This window comes from Zea mays, chromosome 2, assembly GCF_902167145.1.
Source record: "Zea mays cultivar B73 chromosome 2, Zm-B73-REFERENCE-NAM-5.0, whole genome shotgun sequence".
Taxonomy (NCBI): Eukaryota; Viridiplantae; Streptophyta; class Magnoliopsida; order Poales; family Poaceae; genus Zea; species Zea mays.
Genome location: NC_050097.1, coordinates 105,636,003 through 105,659,177, shown reverse-complemented (window position 1 = coordinate 105,659,177; position 23,175 = coordinate 105,636,003). Strand labels below are relative to the sequence as shown.

Genomic DNA, 23,175 nt, shown 5'->3' with positions numbered 1-23,175 from the left:
CGGGAGGATGTTTGCCTCCCAGTTTTAAAACACTAATCTTTTGTGCGGGAGGGTATTTTGCTTCCCTGGTATGTAATAATATTCTATGCACTCATAACACCTGGTACTGTAATAATACTCTCTCTATATTTTATGAATGTAAATTAAGTTATTGTAATCCGCTTCCGCTTATTCTATCCTCCGATGTGATGTAATGTTTGCATGATGGGTGAAGCGCTCTTGGGCGGTACGATGTTGATACAGAAGACCGGACTTGTCAAGTGATTATGTGCATCTACATGGTTGTCCGAGATCCTAAGGACAAGGACATCTGTAGGTGGGCCTAATACCTTGGGAGGTTCCGTGACAGCTGGTAATGGAGTGAAGCCCGTGTCTTCAGAAATTACATAGTATTTCAAAAGAATTTTTAATACTCACCTTAAAATATTCTTTCTTCCTCATCTTACCACTTTCTGGTAGTCATTTACTTTTTAGAATCAGGTATTAGAGTGCAATATATAAGGAAGTAAGGGATCGACGAAAGGTTGATCCCATAATTGTTAGGTTATGCATGCATCATGTTTAAACCTATACTAATAAATATTCCCCTCTTATGGAGATATGACGCGCACTAAGACTACCCAGCGCAAATCAACTGGACCTCAGGGTGTGCCTCAGCATCAGCTGGCCTCCCGGCATGAAGGAAGCTATAGTTGTAGTAATGGCCCGATTGGAGACCTAGAATCCCGGGTGGAACAACTTCGGTCAGAACTACGCCACAGGAATAGGGCGCATGAGCAGGATAGCCACCATATTGCGGAGCTGTCAGCCGAAGTTAGTCGCCTGCAGTACAAAATTTCGGAACGCGATACAACCATTGACTGGGCCGTAAATTCGCGCTCTTTCGCTTGGGACTGTGAAGCCAAAGCTCTAGCTCGAGTAGCAGAACTTAGCATCCCTCAAAAACCTGTAAGCGTACTGCAACACCTTACATTAAGGAGTACATGTGTTGTATGATCGGCTACACCCGAACGTGCCACCAGACGCTGCTGCAATGGGAGCCAGACCAACGGGAACAACTAATGAAAGACCTGATGGGGAGATAGACCTTTTTAGGCCCCCTCCTTCCATGAACCTTGCTGATGAACAGTATCCTGCAGCAGGCAGCGGAACAGCTAAGGATGAACAAGACTAGAGTAGTATAGTCTAAGTATTGTACTTATGTAAAATAAGTAAGAAAAGTTGAGTTGTATAATGGAGTCTGTATAATTATTACTGTTCCACAATGAAATAAAGATGGTGTATGATGGCATGTTATATTTTTCCAATTGTTTCATTGCCTCAGATGCCATCCCGGACCCGTGCACATGATGGGGCAGGTACATCCCACGGTGGGGAGGGCACTCCCAATCCGCCACCGGTACCTCCTACCTTGGCCGAGGCTATCGCTGCCTTGGTCAACACCACTGCCGACAATACGCGCTTTCTGCGCGAAATGGCGGGCAACCAATTTCAACAGCATGGGGGAAGAGTTCCTCCTCAAGGACTGCGTGACACTACCTATCTGGAGTTCTCGGAGACCCGCCCACCGCTCTTCGTCAAGGCGGAGGAACCCTTAGAAGCCAATGAATGGGTGCGAGTAATGGAACAGAAGTTTGGGCTAATCCGATGCACGGAGACGGAAAAGCCCCTGTTTGTCGCTTAGCATCTAAGAGGGCCTGCTAGTACCTGGTGGGCGAATGTTTCAGCAATCCAACCTGGTGGACATCAGGTTACCTAGGAAGAATCAAGTTGGCATTCTAGGAACATTATGTTCCGGAGGGACTACTCGAGATGAAACTAGAAGAGTTCCTCCGACTGAAGCAAGGGGGGATACTGTGATGCAGTATCTCAATAAATTCAACCATCTCTCCCAGTACGCCATTAAGCATGTGGATACGGATCTAAAAAACAAGAATTGTTTTATGAGGGGGTCAAATGACAGACTTCAGCAGAAGATGGCAACATGTTTGGACCTCACCTACAGCAGCGCTGTCAGTACAACACTGGCAGTCGAAGCCATAAATGCGGGACATGGAAAGTCAAAGGGATATGCGGGTGAGAAATCTACTCAAGGACCTGAAAAGAGAACAAGGTTGGTGATCCGACCCTTTAATCCAAACCATTCTTCACCTCGTCCACCTTCATATCCATTCAAACAGCCCGTATTTATTCGTCCCACATTTGCCCCCGCTCCTACCAATCAGCCGAGTGCCCCTGGTACTCGTTTCCCTGCCCTTCCCAATTCCTCTAGTTGTTGCTTCAACTGTGGAAAGTCCGGACATTTCATCAAGGACTGCCCATATCCGAAGCAAAATAAATCCAATTTTCAGCAGACTTCTGGGAACTCAAATCAAGGAAAGGGGAACACGACCAACTCTTCTATGGGCAAAAATTTCAAGAAAACTGGACGGGTCTATTATACCTAGGTGGCTACTACACGTGAAGGCGAACCGGTGATGATGGGTTCGTTCCTTGTTGCCAACCACCCAACGGTTATCCTTTTCAATTCTAGTGCATCACATACCTTCATAAGCAAGACTTTTGTGGAGAAATATTGCATACATTGCGCTGAATCAAGGGAGGGATTTGTTATCCATTCACCTGGGATGCAAATATTTACTAAGGAAGTAACCTTTCACATACCCGTAACTTTGGCCGGACGGGAATTTCTTGCAAATATGATTGTTGTAAAGGGGCAAGATATAGATGTGATTCTGGGAATGACTTGGTTAGCCCAGAATAAAGCCATCATCAATATTGACCAAAGGACCATTAAGTTAAATTATGGTCATGAAGAAGTCCAATTGTCCATCCCTATAGCTGTCCCAATTAAAGCATCTGGACAAGTTATTGAGACTATAGTACAAGAAATTTGGGATATTCCAGTGGTATTGGAATTTCCGGATGTCTTTCCCATAGACTTGCCCGGATTGCCTCCTGAAAGGGATGTGGAATTTGTAATTGAATTGAAGCCCGGTACGGCTCCCATTTCTACAAGGTCATACCGTATGTCGCCTAATGAACTAGCAGAACTCAAGGCTCAACTACAAGATTTGTTGGAAAAAGGGTTCATTAGTCCAAGTTCATCACCGCGGGGATGTCCAGCAATTTTCGTCAAGAAGAAGGACCAGACACTACGAATGTACGTGGATTATAGACCCCTCGATGAGGTTACCATCAAGAATAAGTATCCTCTTCCTCGGATCGATATTCTATTTGATCAACTTATAGAAGCCTAGGTATTCTTGAAGATTGATCTCAGATTGGGCTATCATCAGATCCGTATTCGACCTGAGGATATACCAAAGACCGCGTTCACTACACGGTATGGGTTATTTGAATATCTGGTCATGTCTTTCGGATTAACAAATGCTCTAGCCCACTTCACATACTTAATGAACTTGTTATTCTTGCCTATGTTGGATAAACTTGTGGTGGTCTTCATTGACGACATTTTGATCTATTCCAAAAATGAAGAGGAGCATGCAAAGCACTTGCGGATCGTGTTGACACGCTTAAGAGAACATCAACTGTATGCCAAGTTCAACAAATTTAAAGGGAAATATGCCCTTGGGCAATTTCTATGAGTATTTTGGTGATTAAATGTCCAACACATCTTGATTGGCTTCTTATGTGCTAAATGTGGGAAAAGTGCAAATCAAGGGATGAGGTATGTTTCTAGACTTAATACATTTGTTTTCGAATATTAATGAGGTTATCTAAGTGCTAGAAACAGTGCTGAGAAGAAGAGAATCGAATTGCAAAAGACTTGGCTGTGTGCAGCCAAATTCTAGTTCGGCCTAGCACACCGGACTGTCCGGTGGTGCACCGGACAGTGTCCGGTGCGCCAGGCAGGTCCACGTGAACTCGCCGCTCACGGGATTCGACGGCGGCGTACAACTAAAAATCACTAGACTGTCCGGTGGTGCACCGGACTGTCCGGTGAGTCATCCGCGGCGAACTCGTCGCTCTCAGGAAAAGCAAGGGAGCGACGTGGCTATAATTCACCAGACTGTCCGATGGTGCACCTGACTGTCCGATGAGCCAATGGTCGCCAGCGCCAACGGTCGGCCGCGTAATCTTCGCGCGACACGTGGACTGCTCCAACGGTCAGCTGGTGCACCGGACTGTCCGGTGTGCACCAGACAGTGTCCGGTGCGCAAATCAGCCTAGAGGAGCAACGGTCAGATATGCCAAATTCGGAAGGAGATCACACACCGGACAGTCTACAGGACCTGTCCGGTGGCGCACTGGACTGTCCGGTGTGCCACTCGGCAGAAGGCAAGATTGGCCTTCCAAGTTGGTCTCCAACGGCTCCTAACTGCCTTGGGGCTATAAAAGGGACCCCTAGGCGCATGGAGGAGAACACGAAGCATTCTCGAAGTATTCTAAAGCATCCAGACTCCGCTCCCGCGCATTCGCTTCATTGTGTTAGTGATTTGAGCTCCATTTGAGTTGCGAACTCCGTGTGTTGTGTTTCGAGCTCAAGTCTTGGCTTGTGTGCGTGTGTGTGCTGCGGAATTGTGTTGTGTGTGCGTTGCTTCTCCCAACCTTACTCCGTGCATTCTTTGTGATCTCTATTGTAAGGGCGAGAGACTCCAAGTTGTGGAGATTCCTCGCAAACGGGAAAATACACTAAGGCCCCGTTTGTTTCGTTGGAATTGAATTCCATTTTAATAATTATAATTTAGATAAAAACTAATTAAGTTTATATATTTATATATGTAATATATTTGTATATTATCTTAAATCATATACGAGAGATAGTTATATACTACATTCATGTTATAACGAAGCAAGTAGAAGAGTGTGCTATAAGTTGTACATCGGAAAAATAGCATGTAAATCTATAGAATCAATTTCTATTTCTCACCCCATGAATTTGAGATAGGCTTATATGATAACTTTGGAAAGTGGTGGAATGTCACATTCTAAAAAAATAACATATTCCAATAGTAAGATTCCAATTCCTCAAAATGAAAGGAAACAAACGGGCACTAAAGGAAAAGACCGTGGTATTCAAGTTGATCATCGGATCACTTGAAAGGGGTTGAGTGCAACCCTCGTCCATTGGGACGCCACAACATGGAAGTAGGCAAGTGTTACATGGCCGAACCACGGGATAAAATCGCGTGTCTCTTGTGTTGCTTTCTCTGTGATTGTTTTGTTCACATGAACTCGCCTCAAAACTACTTAGTCGCACTAACATTTCTATAACTAAGTTTTGTGGCTATTTAGTGTTTGATTTTACAGGATCACCTATTCACCCCCTCCCTCTAGGTACTCTCAATTGGTATCAGAGCCATACTCTTCATCTAAGGGACTAACAGCCCGAAGAGATGGATCCTAAGGGAAAGGGGATGGTGGTCAACAACAAGGAAAAAGAGTCCGTCTTCAATGAGCCAAGAGACGACAAGCCGACTGACTTAGGCTCGAGTCAAAAGAAGAGAGACGGGAAGAAGAAAAGGCGCATCAAGAAGATCATCTACTACGACAGCGATGCCTCGTCTTGTTCACCACACGACGACGACGACGACTCTTCAAAGAAGAAAACGGTTAATCAAAACTATTCATTTGATTATTCCCGTATTCCATTCAAATGCTCATTTCCTATCAATTCCACTTGGGAAACCTCCACACTTTGATGGAGAAGACTACTCTTTCTGGAGTCATAAAATTTGTAGTCATTTATTTTCTCTCCATCCTAGTATCTGGGAGATTGTTGAAAACAGAATGCATTTTGATAGTACTGACAATCCCGTCTTCATAAATGAGCAAATTCATAAAAATGCACAAGCTACTGCTGTCTTGCTAGCTTCACTTTGCAGGAATGAATATAATAAGGTGAGTGGCTTGGACAATGCCAAGCAAATCTAGGACACCCTCAAGATCTCAGATGAGGGAAATGATGCTATGATGATCACCAAAATGGAACTGGTGGAAGGCGAGTTTGGAAGATTCGCCATGATCAGGGGAGAAGAGCCAACTCAAACCTACAACAGGCTCAAGATCCTAGTCAACAAGATCCGAAGCTATGGAAGCACAAGATGGACGGATCATGATGTCGTCCGACTCATGCTAAGGTCATTTACTGTAATTGGCCCCCATCTTGTCAATCTTATTCGTGAGAATCCCAGGTACACCAAGATGACGCCCGAGGAGATTCTTGGAAAAATTGTGAGTGGGCGTATGATAAGGAGGCTCGATACGTGGACGATGCTCTAAACGATCCACTACCCGTCTACGAGCCTCAACCTGTTGCTCTTAAGGCAACCAGTAGCAGGGAGGCGCTTCCAAGCAAGGTGGCACAAGTGGAGGTTGTTGGCCTCAACGAGAATGAGATGGCGCTAATCATCAAGCGCTTCAAGAACATGCTTAAAGGACGCAAGGAGTACCCCAACAAGAACAAAACAAGGGGAAAGCGCTCCTGCTTTAAATGCGGTAAGACTAGTCACTTTATTGCAAATTGTACCGATAATGATAGTGACCAGGGACAAGAAAAGAGTGGGAAGAAGGAGAAAAAGAAGAACTACAGGAAGACAAAGGGCGAGGCGCACCTTGGAAAGGAATGGGACTCAGACTGCTCCTCCTCCGACTCTGACGACGAAGGACTTGCTGCCTCGGCCTTCAACAAATCCTCACTGTTCCCCAACGAACGCCATACGTGTCTTATGGCCAAGGAGAAAAAGGTACGTGTTCGGGACACACCCAAGCACTTCATCTAGTGATGAAGAATCCTCCGATGATGAAGTAGATTACACTAGTTTATTTAAAGGTTTAGATAGAACCAAAGTAGAGAAAACTAATGAATTAATTGATGCTCTAAATGAAAAAGATAGATTGCTAGAGAAGCAAGAAGATATTTTGTATGAAGAACATGACAAATTTATTAGTGTTCACAAATCTCTTGCTCTAGAAATTAAAAGAAATGAAATGCTATCCTCTAAGTTGTCTGCTTGCCATGAATCTGTTTCTAGTTTAAGGAGTTTAAATGATGAATTAAATGCTAAGCTAGGGGAAGTTAATAAATCTAGTTCATGTGTAGAGCATGTTGTTATTTGTAATAGATGTAAGGATTTTGATGTTGATGCCTGTAATGAACATATTGCTTCCATTACTTAATTAAATGATGAGGTGGCAAGTCTTAATGCTCAACTTAAGACTTGCAAAATTGAGTTTGATAAATTAAAATTTGCTAGTGATGCCTACACTATTGGTAGACACCCCTCCATTAAGGATGGACTTGGTTTTCGAAAGGAAACCAAGAACTTAACAAGCCAAAAGGCTCCCGTTCTCAACAAGGAGAAAGGGAAGGCCCCTATGGCTAGTAGTTTTCAAAAGTGTCATGCCTACATTTATGATAGAAAATTTTCTAGGAATGCTCATAATGATAGAGACTATGATCATGCTATGATTGCTTCTAGCTCTACTTATGATTATAGTAGAAATAGGCCTAGGCGCAATCATGTTGTGTCTCATGCGCCTAGGAGGAATAATGTTGTCTCATGTGCCTAGGAAAATGTGTAATAAACCTACTACCGTTTTTCATGCTTGCAACACTTTGTTTGTACTTTCATGTAAGAATGAAAAAGTGGTTGCTAGGAAGTTGGGATCCAAATGCAACGGAGACAAGACTTGTATTTGGGTTCCAAAAATTATTGTGACTAACCTTGTAGGACCCAACAAGAGTTGGGTACCTAAAACCCAAGCTTAAATTCCTTACAGGTTTATGCATCCGGGGGCTCAAGCTGGATTATCGACAGCGGATGCACAAACCACATGACGGGGGAGAAGAAGATGTTCACCTCCTACGTCAAGAACAAGGATTCCTAGGATACGATCATCTTTGGAGATGGGAACCAAGGCAAGGTCAAAGGCTTGGGCAAGATTACCATCACCAACGAGCACTCCATATCGAATGTATTTCTAGTAGAGTCGCTTGGTTACAACCTTCTGTCTGTAAGTCAATTGTGCTACATGGGTTACAATTGTCTTTTTACAAACGTTGATGTATCTATCTTTAGAAGGAGTGATGGTTCATTAGCTTTTAAGGGTGTATTAGACGGCAAACTCTACTTAGTTGATTTTTCGAAAGAGAAGGCCGATCTAGATGCATGTTTAATAGCTAAGACTAGTATGGGCTGGTTGTGGCATCACCGTCTAGCACATGTTGGGATGAAGAACCTTCATAAACTTCTAAAGGGAGAACATGTGTTAGGACTAACCAATGTTTGTTTCGAGAAAGATAGGCCTTGTGCAGCATGTCAAGCAGGGAAATAGGTGGGAAGCACTCATCATACCAAGAATGTGATGACAATATCAAGACCACTGGAGCTTCTTCACATGGACCTATTCGGACCCGTTGCCTACCTTAGCATCGGGGGAAGTAAGTATGGTCTTGTAATTGTTGATGATTTTTCCTACTTCACTTGGGTGTTCTTTTTGCAAGATAAATCAGAAACCCAAGGGACTCTAAAGCGCTTTCTAAGAAGGGCTCAAAACGAATTTGAGCTAAAGGTGAAAAAGATAAGGAGCGACAACGGGTCCGAGTTCAAGAATCTACAAGTTGAGGAGTATATTGATGAGGAAGGCGTCAAGCACGAGTTCTCCGCTCCCTACACACCATAGGAAAACGGTGTGGTAGAGAGGAAGAATAGGACGCTTATCGACATGGCGAGAACGATGCTTGGAGAGTTCAAGACGCCCAAGCGGTTTTGGTCGGAGGCTGTGAACACAGCTTGCCACGCCATAAACCGGCTCTATCTGCATCGCCTTCTCAAGAAGACCTCCTACGAACTCCTTATCGGTAACAAACCCAACGTCTCCTACTTTCGTGTATTTGGGAGCAAATGTTACATTCTGGTAAAGAAAGGTAGACATTCTAAATTTGCTCCCAAGACAGTAGAAGGGTTTTTACTAGGGTATGACTCAAATACAAAGGCATATAGAGTCTTCAACAAATCATCGGGTTTGGTTGAAGTCTCTAGCGACGTTGTATTTGATGAGACTAATGGCTCTCCAAGAGAGCAAGTTAATCTTGATGACATAGATGAAGATGATGTTCCAACGGCTGCAATGCGCACGATGGCGATTGGTGATGTGCGACCACAGGAACAACAGGAGCAAGATCAGCCATCTTCCTCCACAATGGTGCATCCTCCAACTCAAGACGGTGAACAGGTACCTCAAGAAGAGGGACAGGATCAAGGGGGAGCATAGAAAGAACCAGTGATGGAGGAAGAAGCACCATGTGCCCCTCCAACTCAAGTCCGAGCAACGATCCAAAGGAATCACTTTGTTGACCAGATTCTGGGTGACATAAGCAAGGGAGTAACTACTCGATCAAGATTAGCTAACTTTTGAAGAGCTCAACAACTTCAAGAGAAATGAAGTTTGGAGCCTGGTGCCACGTCCAAAGCAAAATGTTGTGGGAACCAAGTGGGTGTTCTGCAACAAGCAAGACGAGCACGGGGTGGTGACAAGAATCAAGGCACGACTTGTGGCAAAAGGTTATGCCCAAGTCGTAGGTTTGGATTTCGAGGAGACTTTTGCTCCTGTGGCTAGGCTAGAGTCTATTCGAATTTTATTAGCCTATGCCGCTCACCACTCTTTTAGGCTATTTCAAATGGATGTGAAGAGCGCTTTCCTCAATGGGCCAATAAAGGAGGAGGTATACGTGGAAGAACCCTGGCTTTGAGGATGACAGGTACCCCGACCATGTGTTCAAGCTCTCTAAGGCGCTCTATGGACTTAAGCAAGCCCCAAGAGCATGGTATGAATGCCTTAGAGATTTCTTAATTGCTAATGCCTTCAAGGTTGGGAAAGCCGATCCCACTCTTTTTACAAAGACTTGTGATGGTGATCTTTTTGTGTGCCAAATTTATGTCGATGACATAATAATTGGTTCTACTAATCAAAAGTCTTGTGAGGAGTTTAGCAGGGTGATGACACAAAAGTTCGAGATGTCGATGATGGGCGAGTTGACCTACTTCCTTGGGTTCCAAGTGAAGCAACACAAGGACAACACCTTCATCTCCCAAACGAAGTACACACAAGATCTTCTCAAGCTATTTGGGATGAAGGACGCCAAGCCCGCAAAGACACCAATGGGAACCGACGGGCATGTTGACCTCAACAAAGGAGGTAAGTCCATTGATCAAAAGGCATACCGGTCCATGATAGGTTCATTGCTTTATTTATGTGCTAGTAGACCGAAAATTATGCTAAGTGTATGCATGTGTGCTAGATATCAATCCAACCCCAAGGAATGTCACCTTGTGGTCGTTAAGCGAATTCTTAGATATTTAGTTTCTACGCCTTGCTTCGGGATCTGGTATCCAAAGGGGTCTACCTTTGACTTGATTGGATACTCAGACTCCGATTATGCCGGGTGCAAGGTTGATAGGAAGAGCACATTAGGGACGTGCCAATTTTTAGGAAGGTCCCTGGTGTCCTGGAGTTCAAAGAAACAAACATTTGTTGCCCTATCCATCGCTGAGGCCGAGTATGTTGCCGCAGGACAGTGTTGCGCGCAACTACTTTGGATGAGGCAAACCCTCTGGGACTTCGGCTACAATCTGAGCAAAGTCCCAATCCCATGTGACAATGAGAGTGCTATCCCCATGGTGGATAATCCTGTTGAACATAGCCGCACTAAGCACATAGACATCCGGCATCACTTCCTGAGAGACCACCAGCAAAAGGGAGATATCGAGGTGTACCATATTAGCACCGAGAACCAGCTAGCCGATATCTTTACCAAGCCGTTGGATGAGAAAACTTTTTGCAGGTTGCGTAGTGATCTAAATGTCTTAGATTCGCGTAACTTGGATTGATCTATAGCATACATGTGCTCTATGCCTTTGATCATGTTACTTTGAAGCATTTACATTACTCGTTGTATATTTGTGGTGCTCAAGTTGTACAAGACCTCCCCGGACCTCACAAGTCCATATGCAAACGGTGCACATATTTAGGGGGAGATATGCTACAACTTGACCCTTTGAGACTAACCTTTGTGTTTGAGTATACTTGATGTAGTCTCAAAAGTGCATTGAAAGGGAAAAGTGAACTTGGACGATGCAAAGACTTCCACTGCACTCCGGTATTAGTGTACTCACTTTCAAGTTCATACTTATGCTCTCATTACCTTTTTGCTCTCAATTGACATTTTTGGTGAGGCAATGGGGTTAAAGGGCCAAAAATGATCCCAGTATGGTGCTTAATGCCAAAGGGGGAGAAATTAATGCCAAAGCAAATGGATCAGCTACCAGCAAATGGATCAGCTACCACTTGTGAATTTTGAAAACAATAGAGTTAGAACTTTTCATTTGTCCAAAATACTCTTATTGCAAAATTTGGTCTCTTATGGGAGAGAATTTTGATTATGGGAAAAAGGGGGAGTTTTTGGCACTTGATCAATTTCACTCTTGGAATATCTCTCTTTGTGCCCAAACAAGCATGTTGACTTAGAGATAGGAAAATGAATTTGATTTACAAAAACAAACCAAGTGGTGGCAAAGGATGATCCAAATATGTCAAATCTTGTGCAAAAATGATTTGGTCCTCATTTGCATTGATGTTGCACTTATTTTGGTTGCTTTTTGAGGTGTTGGCATAAATCACCAAAAAGGGGGAGATTGAAAGGGAAATATGCCCTTGGGCAATTTCTATGAGTATTTTGGTGATTAAATGTCCAACACATCTTGATTGGCTTCTTATGTGCTAAATGTGGGAAAGGTGCAAATCAAGGCATGAGGTATGTTTCTAGACTTAGTACATTTGTTTTCGAATACTAATGAGGTTATCTAAGTGCTAGAAACAGTGTTGAGAAGAAGAGAATCGAATTGCAAAAGACTTGGCTGTGTGCAGCCAAATTCCAGTTCGGTCTGGCACACCGGACTGTCCGGTGGTGCACCGGACAGTGTCCGGTGCGCCAGGCTGGTCCGCATGAACTCGCCGCTCTCGGGATTCGACGGCGGCGTACAGCTAAAAATCATCGGACCGTCCGGTGAGTCATCCGCGGTGAACTCGTTGCTCTCGGGAAAAGCAAGGGGGCGACGTGGCTATAAGTCACCGGACTGTCCGGTGGTGCACCGGACTGTCCGGTGAGCCAACGGTCGCCAGTGCCAACGGTCGGCCGCGCAATATTCACGCGACATGTGGACTGCTCCAACGGTCAGTTGGTGCACCGGACAGTGTCCAGTGCGCAAATCAGCCCAGAGGAGCAACGATCGAATATGCCAAATTTGGAAGGAGATCACAGAAGGCAAGATTGGCCTTCCAAGTTGGTATCCAACGACTCCTAGCTGCCTTGGGGCTATAAAAGGGACCCCTAGGCGCATGGAGGAGAACACAAAGCATTCTCTAAGTATTCTAAAGCATCCAGACTCCGCTCCTGCGCATTCGCTTCATTGTGTTAGTGATTTGAGCACCATTTGAGTTGCGAACTCCATGTGTTGTGTTTCGAGCTCAAGTCTTGGCTTGTGTGCGTGTGTGTGCTCCGGAATTGTGTTGTGTGTGCGTTGCTTCTCCCAACCTTACTCTGTGCTTTCTTTGTGATCTCTATTGTAAGGGCGAGAGACTCCAAGTTGTGGCGATTCCTTGCAAACGGGAAAATACACTAAAGGAAAACACCGTGGTATTCAAGTTGATCATCAGATCACTTGAAAGGGGTTGAGTGCAACCCTCGTCCATTGGGATGCCACAACGTGGAAGTAGGCAAGTGTTACTTGGCCGAACCACGGATAAAATCTTGTGTCTCTTGTGTTGCTTTCTCTATGATTGTTTTGTTTACAATAACTCGCCTCAAAACTACTTAGTCGCACTAACATTTCTATAACTAAGTTTTGTGGCTATTTAGTGTTTGATTTTACAGGATCACCTATTCACCCCCCTCTAGGTACTCTCACAAATGTGCGTTTTGGTTGGAGGAAATCCAGTTTCTTGGACATGTATTGTCTGCTAAAGGGATTACAGTCGATCCCAACAAAGTCAAGGATATTCTAGAATGGAATGCACCCACTACAATACATCAAGTTCAGAGTTTCCTTGGACTGGCTGGATATTACCGCAGGTTTATTCCGGATTTCTCCAAGATTGTTAAACCCATTATTAGTTTATTGAAGAATGATACAAAGTTTGATTGGTCCTCAAAATGCAATGAAGCCTTTGAGTAGCTGAAGGTGTTGTTAACCACTACCCCGTTATTAGCCCAACCGGATATTGAAAAGCCTTTTTATGTGTATTGTGACACATCAGGGAGTGGACTCGGATGTGTCCTAATGCAAGAGGGCCGAGTCATAGCTTATGCTTCACGACAACTATGCCGACATGAGGAGCATTACCCAACTCATGATCTAGAATTGGCTGCAGTGGTTCATGCCCTTAAGATATGGCATCATTATCTACTAGGGAATATATGTCATGTGTATACGGATCACAAAAGTATGAAATATATCTTCACCCAGTCAGAACTGAATATGAGACAACAAAGATGGCTCGAACTAATCAAAGATTATGATTTGGAAATCCATTATCACCCATGAAAGGAAAATGTGGTGGCAGATGCATTGAGTCGCAAAGCTTCCTATCATTGTCTTACAGTAAGGACGCCTGACACCACTCTATGTCAAGAGATGGAAAAGTTGAACCTAGGTATAATACCACACGGAACTTTGACAAAGTTGAAGCTTGAGTCAATTCTTCTATAGAGAATTATTGATGCCCAAAGAACCGATAAGGGTATGAAGTACATTCATGAGAAAATGGAAGCCGGTAAGACAAATTGCTTCAGGAAAGATGACAAAGGAGTAATATGGTTTAAAGATCGCATAGTTGTGCCAAAGAATGCTGAAGTCTGCCAACAGATCTTGGACGAAGCGCATCTTAGTCGATATTCCATTCACCCCGGAAGTACTAAGATGTATCAAGACTTAAAGCAACATTATTGGTGGACAAAAATGAAGATTGAAATTGCACGCTATGTGGCAAGATGTGACCCTGCAGACGTGTTAAGGCAGTACATATGAAGACCGCTGGACCATTACAGTCCTTGCCCATCCCAACTTGGAAATGGGAAGATCTTAGTATGGATTTCATTGTGGGATTGCCTAAGACAGCCAAAGGCTTTGACTCTATTTGGGTCATAATTGATCGGCTTACAAAGATTGCTCATTTTCTTCCAGTCAAGACAAAATATCGAGTGGTCGCATACGCGGAACTTTATATTGCTCGTATTCTCAGTTTACATGGAGTTCCAAAACCGATAGTGTCGGACCGGGGACCACAATTTATATCCAAGTTATGGGAAGAATTGCATAAATCCTTGGGTACTCAATTGTTCCATTGTTCGGCTTATCATCCTCAAACAAGTGGACAAACTAAGAGAGTAAATCAGATACTTGAAGATATGCTACGAGCATGTGTTCTGTAGTTTCCACAGAAATGGGATGACTGTCTGCCATTGGCAGAATTTTCTTATAATAACAGCTATCAAGAGACATTAAGATGGCTCCGTTTGAAGCATTGTACGAACGACGATGCCGAACACCCTTAAATTGGTCTGAACCAGGTGAACAATGGTTTTTCAGGCCCGACTTTGTCAAAGAAACAGAGGAAAAAGTTCAACGGATAAGACACCACTTGAAAGAAGCTCAAGCTCGGTAGAAAAGCTATGCGGATAAGCGACGCCGACCTTTGATCTTTCAAGTCAAGGACTACGTGTACCTGAAAGTTTCACCAATGAAGGGTGTTAATCGGTTTGGGGTAAAAGGAAAGTTGGCACCCCAATATATTGGTCCATTTCCCATTTTTGAACAGTGTGGACCAGTGGCGTATAGACTTCAACTGCCTGAAACATTATCTACAGTACATAATGTGTTCCATGTATCCCAATTGAAGAAGTGCCTTCAGATTCCTGATCGAACCATCGATGTGATGGATGTCACTTTAGAACCAGTCTTGACTTACTCGGAACATCCTACTAGAGTCATTATTGATCATGTCTTCGCTTCTTCCGGAGTTATTGCTTCATCGCCGAACAGAAGTTTAAACGGGGTGAAACCCGTTGTAACACCCCTAGTGTTACTGGCACTAAAACTTGAGCATAACATCATATGCATTGACATTTCATGTTGTTTGTTACACCTAGAATGCATTCACTAAGTAAGATTTCAAAACAAGTGTGATGTGGTGGCTTGAAGTATTCTTAACACTAGGGAAGGGTACTTATCCCTAGGATTAGGGCATGTGGGTAATAGTAAGCCAAAATGAGTAGTATCTCAAAAGTCATTGGAAATATTCATAAGAGATCAAGACTGATGGATTTGAGTGACACAAAAAACCTAGAGTGCTCAAAACCCTAAAAGAAACCCTAGAAAACCCTAATTTGTACCCTAGGGGGTGATGTCAAATTCTATACAATTTTGGACCAAAATGTAAATATCAAAGTGGTAGAACACCAAGAACCAAGTAACTTTTACATTGGAGGATTTTCATGTAATGTGCAGTAAATTGGACTTAAGTGTAAAAAGTCCTAAGAAGACCAATGTGGCTAACTCTGAATTTCAGTGAGATTGAGCCAACTTTGGAGCCTTATATTTCTTAATTCATGAGGATTTTTCCTAGGCCAATACATCAATCTTGTAGAGTTATGATAGGAGTACAACTTTGATTGAGTGATTAAGCATTAGTATTGTACAAAAATTGGAGATAAATGGATAGGAAGTTGGACTGTCAGTCACCACTGAAGACTGAAACGGGTCTGACAGTGGGTTCTGATGAACTTTGGAGCCGATTCAAGCTTGATCGAGTGAGTAAATGATCAAGGTTCCTATGGTCGAATTGGAGCTGGTATATTGGTGAATAACTTTGCTGTAATCTGGTTGGTAGCTATCCACATGAAAGTTGGAGAATTTGGTTTCTCAATCTGCTTTGTCAGGTGCTCTGATGGAGACCCTGATTGTACAGTAGTCTAAAGAAGATCGCTGATTCATTGAATCTCGTCACCGGTGACCTCGCGCCGTGATTCACGCCGGTGCCACGTTTCGTGCCGATGGGAAGTGGATAACCGTGGCGAGTAAAAGATCGTGACCGCGGATGGCCATGAGCTGGCCGCCGTACCCACTTGCCGCGCGATTAACCGAGGTGTCCTTGCCGAAGTTCGCCGCCCTTCGTAGCCGTGCCACGTACCTAGAAGTGTTACCACGTCGCAGTAGATCGCCATTGGTAGCCTGCTCATTGCCTGGAATGTGATAGCCCTCCCAAATTATCAGGCCCACATACACAAATCCTTGCCTTAATGGCCTCATATTGCTATGCACGTGTACCGGGTAAATTAACCAAGCTATCGAGTTCATTAACTTGAACTCATCATCCCAAGGATCTCCCACATAACAGGCATATTACAGTAATCACATTTGATACACACATTGGAGATAGAGCCGAAGACTTTTACAAAATACACTTTACATTCTAGAACTCAAGTCTTACAACATAAAAGGGAATGAAATTATTACAAGTCCTGATAGTCTTTAGAGTGCATAACTTAACTATAATACATGGAAAGGTGAAGCCTTTCCATAAAAGATTCACATAAGTAATCTAAGCTTCAAGACCTCCATAAGGAGCAACTAATAAAGCCAAGGCATCAAAAATCTTTACTGTAACAACATAGGGAATAAAACCTTGAGTAGGTAATTACTCAGCAGGACTTACCCAACTAAGGAAAAGACTCTCAAGGGCATGCTAGCTTTTAGGGAATCAAGGGAAAAGCTCATCAATTATCAATGACTCCTTTTTTGCATAAAAGCTTACTAATAATGGATCCTTAAGCCAAGTTTTATTTCACAAGTTAAGTTATTAACTGAATCTACTAACCTGTCTCTAGATTTCCCTAATCTTGATCATTCACTTGGCCTACACTAGATTGCTTTTAACCAAAACTTTGTTGTACTTGTTATCTACGATGAAGAGCAGTGATCCAGTCTTCATGACAGAGAAGTAACGGCGATTCGAATCGATTAATACCCAGCTGGGGATCTCTAACCACACGACATATGTAGCACTTAACCCTTGCATATGTCTACCATTCCCACGGGTCCTCCACTACGTGAACCGGTCCGCGCCACCCGAGAGTACGGTACTCCACCATCCAGCCATGTGACAGGTGGGTACACGCCATTGTCATTGAGCTAGCATATTTTTCAAACTTATTAATAATTTATAACATTTCAAAGTTTATTTCTTTGAAGCACTTTTGCAAACACTCCGATAAATATAATGTAAATTTGTTGTAACTTGTAACTTTTGTAATAAAGAAATTCCGCTACAAAATGTTGGTGTGTGATTTGTGTTTACTTAATCTTGTGATCCTGGTTGTAAGTGGTTTATCCGGGGTCCTTGGGACACTCAGATGGATCCTGTTAAGTTATCTGGTGCACATGCGTAGCCGTCTGAGGTCTTTGAGACAAGGGCAGGTGCATGTGGGCCTAATAACTTGGGAGGTTCTGACCCGTGGGAATGGTAAACATATGCAAGGGTTAAGTGCTACATATGTCGTGTGGTTAGAGATCCCTAGCTGGGTATTAATCGATTCGAATCGCCATTACTTCTCGGTCATGAAGACTGGATCGCTGCTCTACATCATAGATAACAAGTATAACAAAGTTTTGGTTAAAAGCAATCTAGTGTTGGCCAAGTGAATGATCTAGATTAGGAAAATCTAGAGATAGGTTAGTAGATTTAGGTAATAACCTAACTTGTGAAATAAACTTGGCTTAAGGATCCATTATTAGTAAGCTTTTATGCAAAAAGGAGCCATTGCTAATTGATGAGCTTTTCCCTTGATTCCCCAAAAGCTAGCATGCCCTTGGGAGTCTTTTCCTTAGTTAGGTAAGTCTTGCTGAGTAATTGCCTACTCAGGGTTTTATTCCCTATGTTGTTGCAGGAAAGATTTTTGATGCCTTGGCTTTATTAGTTGCTCCTTATGGAGGTCTTGAAGCTTAGATTACTTATGTGAATCTTTTATGGAAAGGCTTCACCTTTCCAAGTATTATAGTTAAGTTATGCACTCTAAAGACTACCAGGACTTGTAATAATTTCATTCCCTTTTATGTTGTAAGACTTGAGTTCTAGAATGTAAAGTGTATTTTGTAATAGTCTTCCGCTCTATCTCCAATGTGTGTATCAAATGTGATTACTGTAATATGCCTGTTATGTGAGAGATCCTTGGGATGATGAGTTCAAGTTGATGAACTCGATAGCCTTGTTAAGTTACCCGGTACACGTGCTAGCAATTTGAGGCCATTAAGCTTCTATAAATTGATGCCCCAGTCTGCTTCGCCAAGTTGTTACGAACACAGAGCACTAGCCCTCACCTCTGATCATCCACCATAACACCCCAATTTCGTTTTCCCCCAAATCAGTTCTCCGCGCAGCCGTTAGCATCTCACCGTGGCCAGCCATTTGCAGGTTAGTTCATGCTTCTTTGCTTGGTGTTCTAGCATCCCATGAGTTTTCTGTTGCTCGTAGACCCGATTAATTGAACTAGACTGCACTGAATCACCAAGAACGCCTCAGTTTTCCCTCGGGTTTCACCGACGTCGTGGGCAGAAGAACTTCGGGCCGGATTCGTGCAATTAAGGGTCAGATTAGAATCGCCAGGGGTGGGATTTGGTGTTAGCCAAGTTAGGGCACCGGTCATTGCCTATTCCGGTCGGTACAAGTTCGTTGGAGGGCGCACGCGTCGCCGTTCACCATCGTGGACCGAGTGTTGTGAAGAAATAGAAGTCTGGGGGCTTAGTGCAAACGTCAGAGAGATAGTGAAATAGTGCCAAGGGTTCTTTACCGTTTATTTAAATCCCCGAGGGTCTCTGCGCAAGTTTTCCAGCACGGGCGCACGCGCGGCGCGTTTGCCTGGTTATGGGCCGGTCTGGTCTAGTTTGAGCCCATCACTATTCATAGTTTTCCTTTTTCTTTTTCTGCCAGGATTAGGAAATTTATAGGAAATTCTAGAAAAAGGATAAAATCATGGGACCAATTTAACTGGACTCCTAAAGTCCTCTAGTATTTATTAAAAATAGTTCCAAGATTTTTAGTCCCAACCATGAATTAGTTAGCACTTAAGGATGCCTAAACCTAGTCTTTTAGAATTTTAGAATTTAAATGGTAGCTCCAAAAATAGTAAAACTTTTTGGGTAAAATTAATATGATAATTAAAACCTTTGGGCAAAGTTTGGCATGCTTTGGACATTATTTGATCCCAAACCCAAGAAACTTGCCTTCTAGAGTTCAAATACTTAAACCTAATACAAAACTAAACTAGGAAACTTTAGTAGCTGGTGGGCACCGTGAAGGAAAGTTATATTTGAGATACAACTTAGTGTGTTTCTATTATAACTGCATATTCATAGCATCACATGAGCATTCATGTATATGTATTGTTATGTATATAAAACGAAGAAGAAATGATAGTCGAAGAAGAAACTGCCCCACAAGCTGAAATTCCACCTGTCAAGAACAGTTTCGACTTTGATATTTATGGAAGAGATCCTGAGTCTCCTACAACACAAGGCAAGCCCCAGTGCATTACCCTTCCTTGTTATTTCAAACTATTTATCACTTGGAATGATGCATTAGGTGATAGGAGTTGCGTGATAAACAATTGCTGATGTTGGAACTTGCCCTCCAAGACAGGTCGATCCAACGGGAAAGTACGGAGAGAGTTTGCAAAGCTTTACACGGTATGACAAAAGCTTCGTTAATCTCCCTGTGACTGGGCATAGTACGGGGGTATTTATAGGTACTCGAGGGGCCGCTTGCCCCTATCAAAGACATTTTGACCCTCGAGTACCTAGTTTATCCCCAAAACATTCCCACGAGGGGAGGTTACAGACAGTCATTACGGTAAACTTTATTACAGACATGGCCCTAATCAACCTGTCCACGCGAGGCCCATCTCTATGGGCCAAATCGCACATGGGCCTCCCTGGGTAGTGAGGGAGCGGGAGGTCCGTAGACATCGGTAGGGCCTTCATCTTGTCTCGTGTGAGCAAAAGGGGGTCAAACAGGCCCCCGTCCGGTTGGCGCCCTTGGCCTGTTCTGGCGAGTTCTATGGATTCAGCCTTCGTCTGTGCAAGGCGAGGACGAAGTCGTCGAGCGAAGGGTGGCGTGTTTGCCTTCGCCCCAACATTTGCCCTCCGAGGGACCAGTTCGACTAAGTCAGCTAGTGCCGAAGACCACCATAAGATGGTGAAGAAGCTGCCCTCGCTCGAAGTGGTCCCACGAGGGTTTTTGAAATGTGACCGTTGATGGACGTGTTACTGTTGGACTGCATGTTTCTCGAGGCATCGCGTCGCGCCTATAAAAAGCCCACCGCGGCCGAGCCCGTTTCCGGCCTGTATTTGCGCAGTAAAAACCCTAGCTTTTGTAAACTGCTCGCCTGCCCTCCTTGCTCTCCTGCTTCGGAAATCTGGCCCACATCAAGCAGACCGTGCGCCGTCGCCGACGGTACATTGCAATGTTTTCTTCTTCGTCTGCTGCGAGCGCATCGCCGGCCGTGCCGTCGTCCGAGGAGACCTTGAGTGATTTGGCGGTGATGGAGTTGCAGCCTGGCCATACCATGGAGTTTGGTACTTCGAGGATTTCCTCGGTCCGCATGCTGGAGATGCAGGCGACTTGGTTACTTTGGTAATGGTGTCGGGCGGGTCCTCGGGTGTGGAGGAGGTCCCCGAGCCTGAAGGCAACTTAGTGGTTTTTGAGGCCTTTTTGTCGTCGGTCTTCGCCTCCTGACACATCGATTCGTGGCGGGGGTGTTGCGAATGTTCGAAGTGCAGGTCCACAAGTTGACGCCAAATGCCATGGTGGCACTTGTGAAATATGTCTGGGCAGTTACTTCCTACAGCGGGCAGCCATCTGTGGAGGTCTTCGTCTTAAATTATTACCTACATTGGTAGAAGAGGAAAATAGGAAATAAGATAGTATAATTCGGATCGTGCACCTTCACGTTGAGGACTGGGAAGACTTCAGCTGATGTCGTGGAGATAGTCCCTTGTGCTAGGAACAAATGGGGCAACTGGTGGGATTTTTGGTTCTATGTGGCTCCTGGCGACGTCGAAGACCTGCCAAGCCTCCCTCCGGCCATTCTGTGCTCACACTTCTATGTGGCGTTTCCTCAATTCTAGGTGGCGGAGGAAGACGAGGATGAAGGGGCCCTTCAACATGCTGCCCACCTAAGTAGTGGGCGCGACATGGTTGAGGAATTTATCACCTATGGAGTGTGGCCCTTGGCGCACAGCTAGGTATTGGGCGAAGTGTGCCCACATCGAATGCCGACCCTAGGGGCCAGCTTGTGCGAAGTCCTGCCTTTGTGGTGGATTTACGCGGTCGCAACCCGGCCGAGTTTGTGCGTGAAGTGAAGGCCGAGGCCGTGAAGATTGTAGGAAAGTATGTTCCGAAGAAGGAGACTCTGAGGAGTTGGGATATTCGCGGTTCAAATGTTACGTTGAACCGCGTTTTTTAGTTGAACCGTCTGCCGTATGCCGGCTACCCAGGGGACGATGATGCCGATGTTGCTGTCCGCCAGGGGAAAAAGGTGATGACAACGGCCGACAAGGGCCCTTCACGGGGAACAACGCCGAGCGCGGTCGCCAAGAAGAGGAAATTAGGTACAACAGTTGAGGGGTCGAGGGCTTTCGATCGTATTGTTGTGGATTTGTTGGAGACCTACGCGGTTCCCGGGGAGACGATGTCTTTGCCCGAGCTTCGGGAATCTTCCGCGAGAATGCTGAAGGTTACCGGGGGTCGCTGGCCTAGCAATGTTCCGATTCCCCGGGTGGCCGACAAGTACATGTTTACATATTGATTAGCTCGTGAGAAGAAAATTTTCCCTTACGGGCGGAATGTTGGTGTTATTGTATCGGTAGTGATGGAGAAGGATCGTCAAGACGTGGCACGGAAACGTCGGGCATTCGCCAGGGTGGGGGACCCGAGGCGTGAAGTGAAAATGGCGCGGGCGAGCGTGAAGCCTACCGCTCCCGGCGCCAGCATGTCTCCGCCTGGCGCGCCCGGCGCCACCATGCCACTGCCTACCGCGCCCACACATGAGCGAAGGCCTCCCTCGCCACCGCACGCTGCTGAGGCAGCGGTGGCGGGCGCCGAAGTCTCCATGGATATTTCTGTGGACGACTACCTTGTGGGCGGAGTCGCGATGTTCGACGCCCACACAGGACGGGGTCCTGCTAGTGAGTTTTTTTGCACGAAGTCTACGTTTCTGACGTGACCATGGAGTAGGAGCGGAGTCCGGGCAACTAACTGTTGTCTCAGCGGCGGTGACGGCTGGTCCGATGGCCGTGGCAACCATGGTTAAGTGGTCTTCACAGGACCCATGGTTCAAGTTCTGCGCCAGCGACAAAATTGCCTCTACTGCCGCTGCGAAGGACGTGGCCACATCAGTTGCACAGCAGCTGAAACATGTGACTGTGACCGGTGCTTTTGGAATTTGTTTTTGTTCATAGCTCCACTTTTAACAGTCTTTGTGCCAGGCGGCTGCCTTCACCGAGCACGTTGCATCGGGGGCACTGACCTTGGAGTTTGTTGCCGAAAGGCGGTGACTTGAGGGGAGGATTGAGCGCTTCCGAACGCAACATACGGAGGCTGTCCGAGACAAATCGGCGGCAGAAAATAGGAGCCGCAATCTGCTTGAAAAGCTGTCGGCGGTGGAGGCTGATAAAGAGGACCTCGGCCATCGGCTTATGGCAGAAAGGGAGGACGTGGAAAAGTCCTACGCCGAGGCCCAAGCAGCCCACGCCGAGGCCAGCCTTGCCCTCAAGCGCGCCACCGACGTGGAGTCAGGGCAGAGAAACCTGCACGGCCATCTAGACAAAACAGAGGCCTCCACCCGCGCTGGGGTTGATCGAGTGCACGCGTTGCTCATGGACGCGTACCACCAGCTTGGTGCCCGAACCGCCCCCTTCGACACATCCGACGAAGGGGTGGGCCTTTGCTTCCTCAGGTGGCTGCAAGAGGAATTGGATTTGCTCCCATCCATCGTGACGGGTCTCATGTCCTTTGCCTTGCTCATTACCTGCGAGGGGGTTGCGAATGCTTTGTCCTGTGGGGATGTAGGCATTTTGAAGTCTTTGATCGGGCAACCGA

The 23,175-nt window shown here is 45.1% G+C and overlaps 1 pseudogene; it reads right to left on the bottom strand.

Annotated features, from left to right (window-relative positions):
- Nucleotides 1–909: 909 nt before the first annotated feature.
- Nucleotides 910–4,471, bottom strand: LOC109944247 (uncharacterized; annotated as a pseudogene).
- Nucleotides 4,472–23,175: the final 18,704 nt, after the last annotated feature.